The sequence below is a fragment of the Columba livia genome, chromosome 9 (genome assembly GCF_036013475.1).
Source record: "Columba livia isolate bColLiv1 breed racing homer chromosome 9, bColLiv1.pat.W.v2, whole genome shotgun sequence".
Lineage (NCBI taxonomy): Eukaryota > Metazoa > Chordata > Aves > Columbiformes > Columbidae > Columba > Columba livia.
The window spans coordinates 3,623,404-3,642,342 of NC_088610.1; the positions used below are offsets into that span (position 1 = coordinate 3,623,404).

Genomic DNA, 18,939 nt, shown 5'->3' on the forward strand with positions numbered 1-18,939 from the left:
GCTTCCTCAGGGCTGTAATTTTGTACAACGTCTTTGCACAAGTAGGTGTCAGTGTCCTTGAGTAGGTGTATGTGACCCCGGGAAACCTGAGTCCATCTGTTTGTGTTAAAAAACTAACCATTATGTATTATATTTACCTATATCTTCATATATACATCAAACCAATATACATGCCATACATTCTTACTTACAGGAGCAGTTCATGTTTTTCTTGAGTACTCTGTCTTTAATCCACTGATGCAATGCAGCAATTGTTGATTTCTTCCTAAATTTAGTTGCAGCAAATGTTACTTCATTAGTGTATCTGCCTAGAGTTTTCTTCACAATAAATTCTGCATAAAGGCAGCAGCCAGGATACATACAGTACAGTATTTTTATTTATAGTATCGTTCCTTTCAGTAAAAGCACCTTCAAGGGTACAAGGATTACCTGGCCTTTATTCTCATTTGGTTCGTTGGGCTCATTCACCCCCAGTCCATGTAGAGATTAAAATGAAGTCTTTAGAGAGGGGCATGATAATGGTTAAAATTGGAATTAGAGAAGGAGAAATACAAGCAAGGAAGCAAATTCTCAACATCAGTTCATTGCTTCATGACCTATCACTTTTTCCTTGCGACTTTTATGTGAGAACTGATTTATAGGGTAAATCAATCACTCTAGCAGAAAGAAACCTGTCCTTAAAACTGTGTGAAAGCATCTGTCTGTGTCAACACACATGCAGCTTGAATAAAGATGGAGTTAAATATTCTTTGGTTTAGAGGTATGCCAGAGGTTTAGATGTATATATATATATATATATATATATATATATATATATATATATATGAAATAACCCAAAACTCAAACAAAAACATTTGCCAACACCATTAAAAAAATAAATAAATATCTAGTCATTATAACTCACCTCCGCCCTACGAGTACAGTTTGCCGCATACTTAACATGTAAGTATTGGAGAAACGGAAATTGGGTGGAAGCTCATTTAGTGTACAAGTAGCTATTTTAAGACACATTTTTCTCCTTATCAGTAGTATAAAAATACTTACAGGGCACAGTTAGGGGAAAAGCCTTAGCTATGCTACACATTGTGACACAGGAAACAACAGCAAAGCCTTACTTCAAGTAGTAAATCACTGAATTGAAAGAAACACATCCCAGTAACACTTGGTAGAGGACAAACAGAGCCCTTTGTGGTGGGTGTACACGTACCTTGCTTGTCCCATCAGGCACAGGGTTTGATCGGAAGGCCAGTATAGACCTACAGCCCCATGACTTTGGTCTTGTTTGAAGAGGTCTTTGAGCATCAGTGAGCCTCATGGTACCGCCTTTAACCAGCTGAAAAACACACATCTAATTTGGTTCTCTGAAACAGATGAGCCTGGAATAAAACACAAAAGGCATAATCAGATTATTATTATATTTGTTACCTAGGACTATTGTTTATGTTGAAAATGAAACAGTGCCGGTGTTATTTCCATATAAAGTCCAAACTACTGAGTTACCACAGACTTTAAGAGACTCAGGCATAATAATGAGGAGTAGCTGGAGACGGAGCGGCACACACCTACAACTCAGACACGTGCACTCAAGAGCTGGTGTCACCAGGTAATGAGGTAGAGACAGTAAATCCATGAAATAAGACACTTTTCTCTGGTAAGAGAGAAGTACAGATTTTATTTTCTGAGGCCTTCTCAGGGTAAGAGTTTAATGGCAGCAACAAGCTCAGTGGGAAAGGAGAGTATCTGAAAGCAAAGGAAGTCTCTGATGATTTTAAGTACTTAAATTTTTATCCCATAAACAATTCAGATGGGTTGAGCTGTGTAATAGCTCTTTTATGATAATTATGTCTATTTGTTTGGTCTTTTACCAGATTGTTAAAGCTACTGAGGTTGTTGGAGAGCCATTTCTTTTTTTCTTGAACTGTTTTAACTGGTTTTATTTGATTGCTGGATTTTAGTGATGATAAAGATTTATAAGCAGCCAAGAAAATCTATTTTCAAAAAGCTTGCCTTCTGAATATAAACAGTCTCTCTCTCGAAATAATTTCAGTGACAAAGTTCTTGTTTTCCTAAAAAGATGATAGCAGGACAGAAGAAGCTATCTAGAAAATTTGCCACATGTTGGAAAGGAAAAAATATTTTATGTTTTACTCTTAGTGTTACAGGGAAAATGAGAAGGCGAGCAGGAAGAAAAGCATTTTAGTAATGAGGTCTGGCACAAGTTCAACACGTTACCTTCTGCGTTGGGACTGCAGGATCAGGTCACAGGAATGAAATCAAGATTAACTTCATTCCACCCTAAAATTCAGCTCTGAAAATGGTTATTAATTTGACTTAACCTCTTCCATGGGATTGCTGTTGTAAAACCAGGGGATGGAGTGAGCGGAGAAGGGATGGATAGATTCATATACCTATAAGTGCTTCCACCAGAACATGGGACTCTGAACTCAAGTTTAAAACCTCCTCTCCAGTCTAGCACAGTACAGCAAGGGCTGGTTCAAAGGAATTTAACCTCTGAGACACTTTCTAGAGCACCACATAAGCTTTACCATTTAACAGGCTGAGAAATCAAAAGAGGACAGAAAAATACCAATTACTGCCCAAAGTTTTGAACACACAATTAGTTTTAGATGGGCAGCTTTTTCTAATTATAAACAGTTGTGTGTGTTTATGAATCTTCTGCAGCATGCTGAGTCCAATGACAGCGTTTGCCACCTGCATTGCAATTCTCAGAAATTCAATTATAATACCCTGCACATATCCCTGCAGTTTCGGCATCAGTTACTCTACTATCACATTAATATTATTTACTGTACCTGCTTAATCTTTGTATTTGTTAATAGGATTTCAAAGTCATTTTACATACACTAGTATAGTACACACAGCAGTATGAAATTTAGACAGAAATTTACATAATTCTCCAACATATAAACTTATCTTCTGTTCAAAGCCATTAAATATCATCTATCTGTATATCACTGTCTTTTTTTCAAAGTCTCAATCACATCTATATGCAATTCTGTTCTCAGGAAGCAGAAGTTCACATAGTACATCAGAAGTAATTTGCTTCCATCCATTAAAACATTTGTTTACTTCCTTAATACCACAGATTTTCCAGGAACGAAAGCATTTCAAATCTAACATGATTTAGGATCAATATTGTTTAAAAAGGAACACAGGTTGTTTGTAAGGTTATTTATACACAACTATTGGATATGACCTGTCATTTCTTAATGGATCTCAGAATTCCCAGGGACCTGATGTCTGCTGTGCATTGCCACACAGGGCAGGTAGGATGTGCAGGTGGACAAGATACAGGTTTTGGGAGGAGGAACAACAGCCACGGATCCATCACCTCCACAGTGGAGACACAGCAACACTTCTCAGGATGCTTCTTTTCCATTATCTTCCCCTTCCAATACTTCCATGCCACTTTTCTGACCAATGTGTCTGATACGGGGGCTCACAGTCCTGAGCAGTTTTGACACGGCTCTGGATCAAAGCACTAGAAATTTTTCTTCTGTTTAAACACAGACCATGTGATGAAAGGCAGGCCCATGCAAAATGTTCACCTAAAAAAATGCTGTTGATTTTCTTTTATCTACTGCCATCTTAAAAAAAAATAAAAGCCAAATATCAATCGATAAGAAAAGCAAGATTTTTTGTTTCTGTTGCTTTTTAATAAAAGCACCAGCTATTGAGAACTAGAGAAAAAACAGTGTTTATATCCACCGTGATTCAAAGAAAAATATTCAGCTTCACAGCATTAATTGTCCTTTGAAAGCAAAAAGGAAAAGCTTTAGCAGCAGAAAGTAAGAAAAAAAAAAGCCACTGTACAAACCAGAATGAAATTATTATTGACATTACCATTTCAGATAGTTTGCTTAGGGGCAGCATGGTTAAACTATCCTGCTGAGGCTGCTTCTCTTTGTGGTCCCACAAAGGAAAACTCCTGGGTGATCCATACACCATGAAAGACCCTCAGCCCCCTTCACCTGGTGCTCTGGGTGGCTTTGAGACAGCAGGATCAAAGGAAATTTGTTCTATGTTTGCAGCCTTGGCAGGGAAGGAGAGCAGAGGTCTTCATCCAGGTCCCATGGTGAAGATGACATACAACAGCACTGGATGCTCTTCTACAGTCTCATATGAAAGTCCATAATGCCTCCCAAAGCCCTGTACCTAAAAATGTCATACCTGCTTCAAAAGCTGTTGCTTTCCAACTGAGTTTATCAACCACTTTTTGAGAGATTTTGAGAAAATCTAGGAAGTACATAAAAACCACAAAAATTAAATATAGCTCATGATTGTCTCAACACTTTGAAGTAGTTAAATTCAAAATCATAAGTTCTGACGCACAGAATCTGTAAACTTGCACCAATATTTTTTTAAATTTTACTTTTTTCAATTTTTGGCTGAAGAAACAGACACTGAATTACCTCAGGGGGAGATCTAGGACTGGTATGATAGTACATATCTGGGCACAGATTTTAGGTCTTCTAAAATAATTATCCCCACAAGAATTTCATTAGGTTAGAACTAATTACTGACAAAAACATGAGATCAAGTACTATGAGACTCATTTCACTGTTTAGACAAGTGGGCAGCATTTGCTCCTACCCTTTCATTGACCCAAAAAGCTGCTTAATGGCAGCTTTTGGTTAGAAAGTGTGTGTAGAGTTGCAAGTAGAAATGAATTTAAGCAGAAGAGAGAGACATAAGCAACCAAGATGTGCTCCAACCTGCAGCACTTCAGCCTGTCATCCTCAGACAAAAACAAGGAAAGCTCTTGATGTTTCTTGTATTGAGGTGACACCAAAAATAGCTCATGCAAACCTGCTATCACACAGGTGAGCAAAGCAAACAGACACATCAAACCTGAATCTCCTAGAGATATAAAGATGTTTCATCCTATAAAGCAGCTCCTGTGTCTCCTTTGGCCTGGCAGCCACCGGCTCTGAGACAATTGGAAGAACAAGAGAGTATTTTCCATCAGAGCAATTGCAGATGGGGCCGTCGGTGCTGAGAGGGGTGATGAGACAGCGCTGCTTGAATATGCAAAGGAAGGAATGAGACTTGTGCATTTGGGACCCAACCCAGCACAGTCGCAGAGCCTGTGTCTCCAGTGGGACCTACCACACGTGCCACCACTGCAGGGCCAGAATCTGACCTACTGTGAACCCAGCCCTGCAGAAATATCATCAAGGCATGTTAGGGCAACAAAGATGCTGAAGGGAGTGGAGCATCTCCCGTGTGAGGAAAGGCTGAGGGAGCTGGGGCTCTGGAGCTGGACAAGAGGAGACTGAGGGGTGACCTCATTAATGTTTACAGATATATAAAGGGTGAGTGTCAGGAGGATGGAGCCAGGCTCTTCTCGGTGACAAACAGTGATAGCACAAGGGGTAATGGGTTCAAACTGGAACACAAGAGGTTTTGCTTAAATTTGAGAAGAAAATTCTTCATGGTGAGGGTGGCAGAGCCTGGCCCAGGCTGCCCAGGGGCGTTGTGGAGTCTTCTTCTGTGCAGACATTCCAACCCGCCCGGACACCTTCCTGTGTAACCTCATCTGGGTGTTCCTGCTCCATGGGGGGATTGCACTGGATGAGCTTTCAAGGTCCCTTCCAATCCCTGACATTCTGGGATTCTGTGAAATATGCGTCTGCAAAGCCCTGCATGTGTTTATGAACATCTCCTGGCCTCCTCCAAACCATAACAATTTTCAACATTTTTTAGATGTTTTTCAACATGAGAACAAAAACTACAGTGCTCCAGAAACAGCCGGACTCAAAGGATTTTCCCTTAATGCTGTTTTGACAAGAGAGGGCCAACGGACACAACACATGCTGACAAAGGAATTGCTAATGATGAATAGAAGAAGAAATGACATTGTTCATTCTGCAAGGTTCTTGACTTTAAAACTGCTTCTGCCAATAATGGCACATATTTCATATCTTTAATGTTCAACCTTGTTTGCCATTATAAAGCAAATATTTGTGAAGTCCCTGTACTCTCTGAAGTTTCCCCGGGTTTACGGCAGAAAATTCTCTGCTGCCTGAGCCAGTGATGTGTCAGGGGAGACGGCAGGAATTCAGAGCACAAAATGGGAGCTCAGCCCTAGGTGGGAAATGAAAAAGTTCGAAGCCAACCTGAGTGAAAGGGCTGGCTCAAGTCATCAGGTCCTTTGCCATCATGTGGTGGGACCAAAGGGAGGGATGTGGAGGTTTCAAGACACTCCCAGGGTGTTTCACAGTCAGTCCCTGTGGGAGGTCAATTAAAAAATTACAGAAGGTGCAGCCTATTCATCAGTTTCTGTTTAGGCATTTTTGTCTGGCCACAGGTCTGCAAACATCAGAGCTCTCTCTGGAGTTCTCCAAAAACTCAATTTCTCAATAAATTGCTGCATATAACATCCTTATAAATGACTCCCATATTACCAGATGGTCAGTTACGATTCTAAAATATCAAACAGAGATTCTTCAGATTTTCAGGAATAAAACAAGGCAGAATTTCAGAGCCGAATAAAATATTTGGAAGCTTTCCTCCCATTCATTTTGTTTTCAAAAATATCCAAAGTACTTTCAATCACAGGTTTTATTGGCTTCCAGTGTGCTTCTAAATTACTTTGGCAATTTCTGCTTAAGATACCTTTGAAAATCACAGTTCTAATGTTGAATATATATTGGTTCTATTTACATATAAGTGTTTTGCCATTTTAAGAGCTCTACTTTTTTTACTCACAATGAATGCAGGAGATGGGAGCCAGACTGTATCAACAAATTTAAGGAAAATAGGAGAAAAAAGATTAGAAAAGTAAAGATTTTAAAGTATTCATGTGTCAAAAAGTTTTCAGTAAAACGTAGATTTAAAATATCTTGAAAGCTAAACCATTTAAGTCTATTATTACACAAAGGAGAATTTGAAGCTAAATGAATTACAGAAACAAGATGGCTCTGATTGTGTTTGCCAATATTTTCTGCTTTATTCCAATTAGCCATAACTTTATAATTTGACTTTTTCTTTGCACTAGTCATTCTGAGGCGATGTCAGCGTTGAGTCCATAAGCATTTTGAGAATTAATTAAAATGTCATGAAATAGCTCTTTCATTAGCATATATATGGTCATCAAAAATAATTATAATTACTTCTTAGAGGTAGAGGAGAGTTAAGTTTGATTGATGGAATTAATGAAAACATGAACAGTTCCAACATACTAAATAGCAGAAACTTGGAGTATTAACTATCTACTCTGCAAAGTTATAATAATTACAGTAAGAGCTAAAAAGATTAGTATTCACAAAGAATAATGTACCTTAGAGCCTAAAATACCCATGGCAAATTGTGAATGTATTTTCAACTGTTTATACCATTCTCAGAAGAAAAATATCATTTTGATTAACTTCCAAAGTCTCTTAGATTAATAGGTATTTGCAGTCTTACAGAGAGTAAAATCAATCCCTCTAATCTTGTTATCAGATGCTAAACAGCTGGGTGACCTGATTTAAGTGTTATAATTTTAAGGAAGTAATAATGTATAATAGTTTCCAAATGCCTGCTAAGAATTTGCAAGCTGTATAATACACCAAAAGATATGCAAATAAATGACATTAAAAGAAACATTATAATTAGCATTGGAATGCATATAAACCGCTTGTGCAGCCATAAACAGCCTAATCTCATTTCAGTTGTGTATCTTGTACTTTATTCTCTCTTTTAAAGACCTCTACCGCAGTAATGATATTCACAGAAGCTCAGGTGAATGCACTCCTCAAATGGGTAAATTGTTAAGCTGAATTAAAACTTCTCCCTCAGTACTCCAGACCCTCTGAAGAAAACTGACCATAATTTACAGAAATGAGATTAACATGCAAGTGATACATTCAGGATATTTATTTTTTTTTTTCTCCAGACACTCACCTAATGTAGAAAGAATACTCAAAACCAGGCTGTGTGGCATTGAATTTCCTCTGGGGTTGTTCTGGGCTGTGAGCAGCCCCCTTAGCCATGGAAAGTGGTCAAAGCAAAACTCAAGCTCCTGCTTGAGCCATCACCTGGTGCCATTTGCAGGTCCCCTTGGCCTGGCTGCTCAGCCCATGGAAGCACTCTCTGATTTTCTACATAATTCTTCAACCTGCTGCTCCTACACAAGGTCCTGCAGCTCAAACACAGATCAAGACACCAGCTGCTTATTATCTGTTGGCCATGCAAGTGAATGGACCAAGGCTCTGGTTCTTTTGCCTTCCAAGGTTTAAAACGGGTAGCTCCTCTATAGCTCAACTCTCCTTTAAACACTGATTTTAAAAATAAAGGCAGGACATGAGAGCTGCTGGTGACAGCATAGCAAAAGGCTGACAGAAAGCATGGGCCAAACTCAGGAGAAAATTCAATCCAATCAAAGCCCAGAGTCAGGCAGCTTTGGGTCTTGATGAGCATTTTAAAAGTTCCTGATACCTCTTAAAGGATAAGATCATTAAAAGACAAAGACAGAAGCCTCAGATGGAGTAAAGCAAGGACAAAGAAAATCGAGCAAGAGCAGTCATTTTTAGACCATAAAACTAACACCAAAGGCAAAGCTATAGTTTTATACCTGATAGGAATTTCTGGTTCCTGCCAGTGAAGTCACTCTGCTTTCCATCATGGATGATTGCAGACTGAGGCTTGTTTACCCTCCTTGGAGTTGATCTGTAGAAAGATTGAGGCTTAATAATTTAGCATGTGGAAACAATATTTTTTTAAAATTATTTCATTTCTTTCTCGTTCACACATAACACTACAATGAGGTGGCACCAGCTGAAAGTAAGTCCACACCACTGTCTGGGACAGAGAAGATGGAATCATCCTGCTTTATGTCTTGCGTCTGTCCCTGCTGGAAATGCTCCGTCTCACATTAACAGAACAAGGAGGACTCAGCTCTGTTACAAGTTACCTTCTACACTTAATGATGTTTCTCTAAATTTAGTCCTGTTCCCACCAGGTAGGTCCAAGCTTCCTGAAGTGTGCTATTAAAATATATAAATATATCTATATATATCTGCCTACCCTGATCAACTAGACTCTCTCTCTTACCTAGAACATACATTCTAATAAATGGCAGCCTGTCCACAATGAAAAATGACCCGCAAGTTCTGCATGCATCCCAGCTGCAACCAAGGAGAGACTTACAAGAAGCAGAGAAGAGATTATTTATGTGGAATTAGCCTTTCTACCCATCTCTATGTCCCACATTATTGTATGTTATTTCCAGATGGCTCATTGCTGATTTTTTTTTTTAAATCATCTGCCAAGTTTGTGAAGAATTATTTTGCAGAAGCATTAACTGCATTTAAAGGTCTCGTCTTTTTTTACAAGACATTTCTAATCTCACATCCCCCCTCTAATCATACAGTTTACACTAAAAAAAGCCCTACATGGTAGGAAGAAGCGGGAGGGAGTGGGCACACACAGCTGTGCACGCTGCTGCCAGGGAGTTTGTTTTCCATTCGCGTATCGATATAGATTCTCTGACAATTGTTGTGCCAGATTCTCACAAATGCCATGTTTTGCAAACTGCCAAATTAAGGAGTGAAGATCTTATTTTTTAAGCATTATGTTTTAAAGATTTTATTCTTTTCCTTAAGGGAGCATATGGTGGAAGGTGACACATTTAAAATGGTCCTAGTGATGACTGGTACCCAGAAAAGGATTACTCTATCAAGAAGTGTACTTGCCACTCACTGTAGCTACTTGGCATTATTGATCGGCAGGTAGAATTTTCCATCAAACAGTGGAAATAATTGTAGTCTCTCATTGCAAGGGAATATAATTTGCCCTTTTCATTCTGCTTGAAAATAAACTATTACCATGGACTCTCATCTGCCCCTAGCAATTCGAGTGCCCCTTTTCTAGAGCCATGGTCCTTGTACTGGCAGTTGTAGGGATTAAATTTACTTTCTCCCTCTCAGACTTGGTTTATAATTTCCTGTATATAAATTACACATGCTTCAGTAGATTGATTTATCTTCAGCACTGCAACAGAATAAAAGGAACCTGGAATAGAGCACCGCTATTTCTAAATTAAACAGCAGCAAGAAGACAATCATAGTGTCCTAAGACCCCTTCTAGGGTTCATTCTGACATGTGCATTACTTGATTAAATAAGGAGTCTGTAATAGAAGGGAGTGCTTAGTCATTCAAGGAAACATTTGCAAAGGACAATCAGAGAATTACTCCTTATACAAAAGATACCCTTGCAGCACATTACTGTCCCTAACCTGGACCATTACATCCATCTTAAGCCTTGCACCAGGACAGGACTGATCTTCCTCAGGAGACATCTGAGCCTGGTGGCAGCTTCTGCTTCTTGCAGGCCACCCTGCCTTTTACAGGGGGACTCAAATAGCTTGTATTAATTTATTTTTCTCTTTCTGCGTTTATATGACCTAAGAGTTTCTACCCTTCAAACAACTGTGCTCCCATTGCGAGTTGAGCGTAGGTCTTTCATCAATTATTCACTGTTCTGAGGACATAAGAACTATCTCAGGGCTAATTTGTGTTTCTTCTCACTCCTCAGAAGCAGGTATTGGAAAACATGCACCTCAGCAGAGAGCAAATGGAGCCACATTCAGTTTTAGGGGAAGGGAAGAGAAGACACCTCTAACACGTTTTCATGGCATACTTGAAGGAGGACCTGCAGTTCAACAGTGTTCCAGACTTACAGAGTTGTTTAAAGACACTGGCATTTTTCAAATAGAACTGTCAGAATTATTTTATATTAACTTCTTCATTTCTCATTCTTAGTCATATTTAACCTTTCTCCATTGAAGGTTCCCACCTCCAAAATTAACAAAGCAGAAATGTAGGGATAGCAATGAACTCTTTTTTTTTTTTTAAATGCACTCTTCACATTTCTTTCTCTTTGGTTTTCTCCCAACATCATCTTGATTGAAATTGCTAAACCAATGACGTTTAAAAAGCTGTCATATGATTTTGTTTTCAAATTAAATATTCCTTGGGATAAGGTAAACTACTTGAATTTGGCACAGAAAATAATGTATTCATTAAATAGCATGCCATGAGTTGTATTTTTCAACACCTCTCAGCCATTCTATGATAATTTTTCCTGATATCACCACTGATAACACTTTTGCTCTGTCAAAATAGGAATTAGGCTAACTTTAAGCTCTTCTGTTAATCCTAATCAGTGCTGTGATTCCACTGTTTATCTTTGAAAGGATTTGCTATGAAATCAGAACAGTAAGGCTCAGAAAAACTTGAGCAGAACTATCTTTCTTAATTTTAAAAAATTAGGTGTTGTCTCTTCCTCTTTGCTTCTCTCTGTCCTAGGGAAAAGAAAACAAACCCAACAACAACAAATACATAATAATAGTCCTTTTAAGCATAGCTTATCCTATTAAGGAGTTTTCTACATACACCCTTCTACAGAAAATATCTAGTAATTAAAAACTAATACTAAACAAGAAAAAGTAAATGTCTAAGGAGATTATGAATAAAGGATATTGTTGACTTGGTTTTTAACAAGGGACTGATTAATTTTTTGTTGAGCGTTTTTATTCTTACCCAAATTTTTACTCAGATTTAGCATAACGTAAGTTATTTTCAAACTAGTTCTGTTAAACAGGGCAAAACTTTATATCTCCTGCCAGTTTAGAAATATGCAGGTGCTTGCATATTTCACAGCCTTTGTGAATATTGTACAACTTTCAAGCTTAGCCTACTTTTCCTTTTTTTCCTGGAAATATTCTATGGTCCCTTATGAATGTTGCAAAAGATTCACAAATTCTAACTGCTGCACAAAGTAGCACAAATTAACACCTCTAAGAATGCCGCTGAGATATGCAGAGATTTCCTCCTCTGCCCCAGTAGGCTAGACTTTGATGGGACGGGCTTTAAAATAAAATTTTAAGCCTCTCAAAACCTATATGAAAAAAATAATGTAAATTATAAATTTCCTGTGAATAGTTACCTGTTTTCCAATGGATCAAAACATATGGGAATAGATTGGAAAATCCTTCATACCCCATTAAGAATATGCAACCCACAGGTACTATGTGTCCCAAATGGCAGGGTGTAGGAATTCCCTGAATATTACAGTTTGCTTTTTTTTGTTTTCATCTTCTTTTCCCCTGTCCCTGAAACAACCAAGCAAATAAGCCCATAAAAAAAACCATATGGTACCTCAGTGGGTGGAAATCCAGGTTGGGTTTGAAACGTGGTAGTTTATTGACTTAAAGCATACAATGCTACTGCTGCTGGGAAGTAGCAGCTTCTTCTGATGTTCTCAGGATTGGGACGTTCTCCATTCACACATCCTAATGCAGTTGAATTAAAAATCAAACAAATAAACAAAACCAAGCCAAAACACACAAACAAACAAAACCCAAATAACAAACGAACTTGTAATATGTAATTAAAAAAGACTGCAATGTATTTCAAACCTTGAAGGAGAACACAACAAAATTATAGCCCTATTATAGGATTTGTTTGGCTGAGTTATGAAAGCCACAGCAGAGGAAACTATTCCCACTGAATTCTGCAAAGCTTTAGCATGTACGTCTCCCATAATTGCAACTGGCCAGTCATAAGAACAAAAATAATTCCTTGAATGGAAGGAATAAAACTGCTGGCAAAATCCCATCCATCCCATCCAAAGATCTAGTGACAATTGGAAGTGGAAAATAAACAAAGTAAAACAACATTCGTAGTCTCAGAGTGCACAACATATTTAATTAAGAGAGGCTGCTGTTCACAGCTGTACAGAAAACTGCATGGTCTTGGCTGCAGTACACAAAGATGTTATATTATCAAAAGTTCATTTCTTAAAACTGTACTTCTCACTTGTAGCTACAAGAAGTCTGAAGTATTTCATGACACAATCTATGTACAACAGGTAACTTAATAGCACCACTAGAGAAAATAACATTCTTTTTTGGCTCTAACAAATACAGCATTTTCTGCTCATGACTACTCAGAACATGACAAATCCATTGAATTGAGTATTTCCCCTCCAAAGATATGTATTTTTTTTTAAAAGTTAATCACTAGGTAAAGCCCAACTCTATAGGTTCCTAAATTTTTCTAACATCCCCCAGCTGTGCAAGGTGCTCCCCGTACACATCAGCAAGGTTTACTCTGTACCAGCCTGCAAAATGTGGTACTCATAGACATACAGAGAGTGTAACTCTCTAGGAAATCTTGCAGATAACTTTGTTCTCTGCTTTCTGAAGGAATGGAGCCATTTCGACTTTTAGAGTGGGCACAGGGCATGAGTTTCCTCTGCTTTGTTGTTTTGCACAGCTGGACAGACAGAAGTGAGAGTGATTGAAATACAAGTTTCTTCTTCAAAGAGGTCACTATTCTGTGACTGTTTCTTTATACAAACTGTGCAGTAAGAGTTTAGGAATGAAATATCAATATTTTTCCCTTGAAAAGTCAAAAATAATGTTATTTTTTTTTTCTTTGTGGAGTAAAGGGTAGAGGAGATGAAAAAATTGTTTTCCTCAATTAAAATGTAAGTAGATAGCAGAGATGTGATTTTTTGCAGTAGTGGGAACACCGGGCCCTTAATCGTGGCGATTTATAACTATTAAGAACTTAGATCTAAGTAATAAGCCCTCAAAAATTAGCATTTTGTTAATATCTTGAAACATGGGGTTGACTCATTTCTTTTGGCTCTAACACTCAACTGGTGAAGCAAACTTTTCCCTCCTCCTTTCTATATAAAAAGAAAGGATAAAATTTTAGTTCCTTAAGAGTACTTCTCTTTTACTAACTTGCCCAGATACCTGATGTGCAATAAAGTGTTGACACATACAAGAAAAAAATCACCACAAAACTACAGGTTGTGACATATACAGTCTATGCTAAAATATAAGTAGCCTTCTTTTACAGGCCACTGCTCTGGGATATGTATTTTTACTCAGCATCTTTGATTATGCTGCCACCAGCAGCTTTCAAGACATAAAAAGGCAAATGACAGGTGCTGTCAGTGACTCGAACAAAAGCTGTGGAAATTCACTGAGCGTGTAATACGGTAGATTTTAGCAAAGCTAAAAACCCACAGTAGCTTTGACTAACTTGATCTTTCAGAAAGCTATTTGAGGAAGACAGTCACAAAATAATGAATTGGATGTAGCGTTACATAACGAAGAACTCCCCGGGGTCTTGTCTGCTGCCTTATCTCATAAATTGTAATGATTTTCATGTTAGATCAAAGAACAGCACAAAACAAAATTGAGATGAAAACAGCTATTCATTGCCCTCAAGGGTATAGCTTTTGTTTTAAGACATTCGTAAGTAGCACCGTAGAAGGTATTTCTCTCTTTACACAAATCATTGCTGTGTAATCTTTTCTATGACAACGTGAAGAAGTTGGTTGTTAGAAGCATATATTTCCCCTCAAGTTACACAGATAACCAGGTGGGAGGGGAGAGGAAGGGGAAAAAAAAACTAAAAAAAAAGGAAGATTGTCTCTATTATAAAAGGAACAGGACAAACTACATGCAGTTGGTGGAGTTTGCAGAAGAAAGAAGGGGCAGGAATACATTAAATTTCATGTATGCAGCAAGAAAAATATTTGCTGCCATGGACTCAGCCATCTATGAGTGCAACAGGAATGCTCTTCTGTATTTACCAGGAGGAGCTTTGGCTTGGGCTGAACAGCATAGAACAAGGACACATGGAGAAGGTTCCACCCCTCAGGGCTTAGGATATGAGGAGAAGGTTATGGAAAATAGAAAAAGAATCACAATGCAACCTTGGGAAGCAGTGCAGTGACAGGACCATCGAGCACCACCATCTGGAGTATTCTGGCTCCTGTTAGGCTCAGGAAAGAGGAATTCCTGAAAACTAATTTATATGTAAGGACTGTTACATCATTTACATGCCATCAGTATCTAAGCAAAGATATTTTCAACAGAGATCAATCCTGCCAGAATGCAAATATTGGTAAATTGTTAGGATCAAAAAGAGCAGCAGTACGTAATTTTAACAAGTTGCAGTAAGTAGGAACAGAAAGACATCTTAGCAGTGTAAAAGACAACACTGAAATCACATATATTTAAAAGGTATTTTTTAAAGTGCAAAAGCCTAGGATGCTTCTTTTCACCAGCACCATAGTCACATATTTACAATGATGTAACAATTATATTTCATTCCTACACAAGGATACTGTGACAGAGACATGATTTTAAGGAATTATCTACTAAAAGTAATCAGAAATTGTTTTTCAGACTCAAAGGCAAGTAATACTTTTCCCCTTTTCTACATATTATGAATGAATTAATTCCCCAAAATTTCTTAATACAGAAATACTTTATTACAATTCAGGAATAAAAATCTCACAAAGCCTAAAATGAAAATACTTATTATCAGAAATGGAAAAATAATAATTTGTCAAATTTTGCTTCATCTTCAGTTCATGAAATATTCACAAGTAGATCCTGAGTACTTTAAATTTGTTATTTGGGCTTATGTGATTATTTTCTCTCTCCAATGTCTTTTGCTTATTGATCATCATAGTGTTCAGCACTCTGGACACGCATGGTCAGCTGTGATTAATCACATAATTGCATCCATGTAATTTCTCTTCCTCAATTGAATGAATATGATTCTGTAAAACAGGAGAAGTTCCTGGTGTTCTCTCAAGGGCTTTGAAACACTTGGAGATTGTTGGAAGATTAGTGGGTTAGGAAATGTTGGAAAACACTCAAGCTTTTTCTTTCTGGCTCACTGAGGTCTCAGAGTCACCATTCCCATCAGACTAATGTAAGATTTATTGGCTAGTTACAGAATTTGAACTGAACTATACAACGTAAAACCAAAAACTCATCTGCTATGACTTGACCATCTTTCTGTTGCTTCCAGGTTAATTTCAAGCCTACTAAACCATCAGTTTCAGGGTTACCTGTTAAGCACGGCTCCAGAAATTAAGACCTTGTGCTTAAAGGCACTAGAGACCAGTCCAGGCACCGTAGATGGAATTATTTGATGACCATTTTTTCCCCGAAGTAAGGTACAAAGTGACTAGGAAGGACAGTAATATAGGAACATCTCCTTTAAGTTGCTCTCCCACTCTTTGACACAGATGAAAATTCTGTCTGGGGGTATTTTGTTTATTTCTTTTTTCCCCCCATCTCTTCTCAAATTTTGCATAGTGGGATGTTTAAATGCTTTGTATTCATAACAATCATGATCTCCAGAGGACAGGGAACACAAAGTTCATTCAGTTCTGGAGTCAAAGACAAGCTGGAAGTTAGAGTAACATTCATTTATAATTGTGGAAAGCAATTATCAAATCTGAAGTTGCTTTTTTATCTTCTCCCTGAGTTCCTTACAAAATAGATGACAAGCCACCGATGTGTCAAAGTTTGGATAATGCTGCCCAAATGAGTTTCCAGTGAAACACAGTCAGGCAGCATCATCCATTATGATTATTCTTTCAACGCTATCACTATGTTGATCATAGGTCCAAGTAGCACAGAAAAATGTGTGTGAAAAATGAGGAGTCAAAGATAACTTGTGAAAGATACCAGTTTTTACATGAGATGTCAGAAGTATTGCACTGGACTAATAGAATTAATATTTATAAAAAGGCAACAAAACACATTTTATCTTTAACTTTACAAACAATCTTCCACAATTATAAAATTATTGCTTTCTCTGAGACCATTTACAAGTAGTTTTTCCTCTCTCCTCATCTTACAGTGGTGATTATGTCTAAGTGCATTTTGGAAAGTAAATGGATTATTAGGTTTTCAGAGCCATCTGAAATGAGGATATCTGATTCAATAATCTGGAGATTTAGTCTCATCATGAAGGCTTCCTAATTGTACTCTCCTCAGCTAGACCAGAATTAATTCTTGCCATTCTTCCCATGAAATGTATCTGAGCTGATACACTGATAACAATTTTCTTATCTCAGAGAAAGATAGCTAAGGGAAGAACCTGGAAAAATAAAGGGAAATGTTGAATGTGATTATCATAATGAGAATATTAACTAGCTCCATTTCAGACACCGATTGTTGTCACATGAGTCAGCAAGCAACTTCCCAAGTGTTTCTATAAGCTTCTTCTATTTCTCTTGTTGTCATTACAGTCAGGAAAAAAAGTTGATTTCAGCACCTAGAAAAATAAAAAAGAATGTATAGTTGGGAAAGACACACATAATCTATTTCTTTACTCCTCCAAGCCTTTCCTATACATTACCACATGAGTAACCAGCAATTGATGTGGCTAAAGATAAGCACAAAAATGACTTCTTTTATTTCTTTTATCAATGGCCGGGGGACATGGTACATAACTGGGCAAAGTTTGTGCATGTTCAGTACTAGAAATCTGGATTTCAACCTTATTTGTGGACTTGTACATAAAGAAGAAAAGCAGAAGCAGCAACTTGTGTCCTTTTGTCTTTTCTGAGAGGATTTTCAAGCCCTCTATTTTTCTGAACTCTGCCTTCTCTGGACACCCTCAGAACAATCCATTTTTATCTTGGTATGCCCAGAAAATACCACTAGATTGAGAGACAGCTGAGGATGGTGCTCTGGAGACAAAATGTGTTTCTCTCTGCTCTCACATCCTTAGTGAACAAGGTCTTTGGGGGTAGTACTGGGATCATTTTTAAAACCACTTTGCAGATTAGGTTCCTCTGAGCCACACTCCCAGCACTACTCTTCCTCAGGTTTCTACCACCCATTTAGAGCATGTTGTAAATTGTTTATATCAGAAGGATGTAATTTTCTGTTTTCTTCCCAGGCGTCTGATCTCCCTGGCTCTCTTCTATTAAGTCTCTAGTTTTGAGCAGGAGTTCTCTAGTTCAATATCAGGCTAGAAATTCAACAAGCTGACATTTACTCCCACTCGTAGAAGAGTCATAAAATGCAGAATTTTCAATTCAAGCCTGCCGTGCCTCATGGGACATCTCCCAGCATAACAGGGTCCACCCACTGCTTGTATTCAGGAGACAGGTTAGTCCTGTGCTAATTTAGGTTATATGTTCAAGTTTCATGGGATGTATTAAGTGCTGGTTAAACTAACAAATTATATCCATTTGTAACTCTGCCCACTGATTACTCAACCAAACAATACAGCTGGATTTCTCTTAAAAATCTCTACTCCTCATAAACTCAAGCTCATTATAATTAAGAACTTAATTGTCAGTTTCTGGTTGTCATTTCCCTGTAAATTATTGTTGTGGTAAAGTAAAGCAGAAGAATCAGCTTAGCCATAGAGACTACAAATAACTGCTACAAGGAAAGAAAACAGAAGTTTTAAGCAGATTTTGTAAGAGATGTGAAAAGTTACAAAACGGAAGCTTTGAAGAATGAAGTGAAGCTGTGTTTTCCTTCCTTAGCAACTTTTCAAAGCCATAAAAAAATCACACCTTCCCTTGTAGCCCTATGTCTCAGCAGAAAACTTTCCTTCAACCCTCTATTGGAACCTCTCAGAGCAGAGGATGCTCTAACTGCTTCACCCATGCTGTGCTCCAGCCCCCAACACCTCTCCTCAGCAGCCTTTTCTTACCCTCATCCTCCAGCTTTACTCCCCAGAATCAGCTCCACAAACTCTCTTGACTTGTGCCCCACAACCCACTTTTGCAGCCTCCCCAGTGATGAGCGCACCTGGTCCCCCAGCTGATCCCACTGAGGATCTACCAGCCATTTGCTGAGTGCCAGGGCATCAATTCTGCTTTACAATCTCAGCTTTCCTCCTCTCTGAGGCAAAACTCCTGTGTTTTCTCTTCCACATTTCTAATCAATAGTAACTTTTGCGTTTTCCTGAAATTTTTAAAAATGTATGTCTAAATACACATATAGTTATTAGTTTATGAGTAAAATACACTTGCTTATTACTTTCATGGCTGGGAATGCACACAGAGTTAAAATTAATAAGCATAGATTTTTCTGGGCTTTCTCATAAGTCTCTTCCCAGCAGTAGCATTTGCATAGAAAAACA

General features: G+C 38.0%; 1 long non-coding RNA gene across 4 annotated transcripts in view; it reads right to left on the reverse strand.

Annotated features, from left to right (window-relative positions):
- Positions 1-12,186: 12,186 nt before the first annotated feature.
- LOC110355042 (uncharacterized) overlaps positions 12,187-18,939 on the reverse strand; it is a 38,116-nt gene continuing 31,363 nt past the window's right edge. For all 4 annotated transcript variants that reach the window (XR_010474607.1, XR_010474606.1, XR_010474604.1 and 1 more), the window contains one exon: positions 12,187-17,109. This is a non-coding gene — a long non-coding RNA (uncharacterized LOC110355042). The remainder of the gene's footprint in view (positions 17,110-18,939) is intronic.